Source organism: Prionailurus bengalensis, chromosome C1 (assembly GCF_016509475.1).
Source record: "Prionailurus bengalensis isolate Pbe53 chromosome C1, Fcat_Pben_1.1_paternal_pri, whole genome shotgun sequence".
NCBI lineage: Eukaryota > Metazoa > Chordata > Mammalia > Carnivora > Felidae > Prionailurus > Prionailurus bengalensis.
In genome coordinates, this window is record NC_057345.1 from 126,963,619 (window position 1) to 126,966,005 (window position 2,387).

A 2,387-nucleotide genomic window follows, 5' to 3' on the forward strand; every position below is an offset into this window, starting at 1 on the left:
TTAAAGAATTAGCACCTCTTTTCAGACTATTTCAAAAGCCAGAAAGGAGAAGAAAGTTTCCAAATACATTCTATGAGGCTGAATACCTTGATACCAAAACCAGACAAAGACATTACAAAAAAAAAAAAAAAACACAACAGGCCACTATCCATGGTAAACATACCTGCAAACCACACTCAAAATATTAGCAAACCACATTCAAAAATACACCAAAAGGATAATTCACCACGATCAAGTAGGACTTATTCCAGGGATGTAAGGATAGTTCAATATTTGCAAATCAATCACATGATAAACCACACTAACAAAGCAAATAATAAAAATCATATGATCATCTGAATAGATGCAGAAAAGGCATTTGACAAAGTATAACATCCATTCGTGATAAAAAAAAAAAACTTTCAACCAAGTGAGTTTAGAGGGAACATATCTCAACATAATAAAGGCCATATATGAAAACCCCAGAACTAACATTGTACTCAATAGTAAGAAACATTGAGCATTTCCTCTAAGACCAGGAACAAGACTAGATGTCCACTCTTGCCACTTTTATTCACACAGTACTGGAAGTCCTAGTCACAGCAATCATACAAGAAAAAGAAATAACAGGCACCCAAATTGGTAAAGAAGTTAACTGTCACTATGTGCAGATGACATGATACTATACATAGAAAACTCTAAAGACTCTACCAAAAAAAAAAAAAAACTGTTAGATGTAATGAATTCAGCAAAGTTGCAAAATACGAAATTAATACACAGAAATCAGTTGTGTTTCATATACTAATAACAAAGCAACAGAAAGAGAAATTAAGAAAACAGTTCCATTTACAAATGCACCAAAAAGAATAAAATACCTAGGAATAAATTTAACCAAGGAGGTGAAATCTGTTTTCTAAAAATGAAACAATTTTGATAAAATGAATTACAGATGACACAAAAAAATGGAAAAATATTCCATGCTGATGAACTGGAAGAATCTATATTGTTAAAATGTCTATACTACTGAAAGCAATCTACAGATTCAATGTGATCCCCACCAAACCATCAACAGCACTTTTCACTGAACTGGAACAAATAATACTAAAATTTCTGTAAAAACCACAAAAGACTCCCACATAGCTAAAGCAATCTTGAGAAAGAAGAACAAAGCTGGATGTATTGCAATCCCAGGTTTCAAGATATACTACAAATATGTAGTGATGAAAACAGTATGGTACTGGCACAAAAATAGACACATAGATCAAGAGAAGAAAATAGTCTACAAATAAGCACATGCTTATATGGTCAATTAATCTTCGACAAAGGAGGCAAGAATATACAATGAGGAAAAGATAGTCTCTTCAATAAAGAGTACTGAGAAAACCGACAGCAACATGCAAAAGAATGAAACTGGACCACTTTCTTACACCATACACAAAAATAAACTTAAAGTGGATTAAAGAATAAATGCGAGACCTGAAACCATAAAAATGCTAGGAGAGCACAGTCAGAAAATTCTCTGATATCAGCTATAGCAACATTTTTCTAGATATGTCTCCTGAGGCAAAGGAAACAAAGGCAAAAACAAACTATTGGAACTATATCAAAATAAAATGCTTTTGCACAGTAAAAGAAGCTATCAACAAAATGAAAAGACAACCGATTGAATGGGAGAAGATATTTGCAAATGATATATCTGATAAGGAGTTAGTATCCAAAATATACAAAGAACTTATGCAACTCATCACTGGGAAAACAATAATCCAATTAAAAAGCAGGCAGAGGACCTTAATACACATGTTTCCAAAGAAGACATACAGATGGCCAACAGACATATGAAAATATGTTCAACATCACTCATCATCAGGAAACGCAAGTCAAAACCACAATGAGATACCTGTCGTAATGACAGTGAGATTATCTGTCATAATGACTAAGATAAAAAAGACAAGAAATAACAAGTGTTGGAGAGGATATGGATAAAAAGGAACCCTCATGCACTGTTGGTAGGAATGTAAACTGGTGCAGCTACTGTGGAAACCAGTATGAAGGTTCCTCAAAAAATTAAAAATAGAATTACCATATGATCCAGTAATCCCACTGTTGGGTATTTATCCAGAGAAGACAAAAACACTAATTCAAAAAGATTATGTGCACCCCTATGTTTATTGCAGCATTATTTACAACATCCAAGATATGGAAGCCACGTAAGTGTCCATCAATAGATGAATGGATAAGGGAGAGGTGATATATACATATAGTGGAATACTATTCAGCCATAAAAAATAATGAGATCTTGCCATTTGCAACAACATGGATGGACCTGGATGTTGTGACCGGCACAACAAACACTGAGATCAGGGTCCTGAGGATAGGGGAATGTAAGAAAAAAAAGAGAAGAGAAGCCA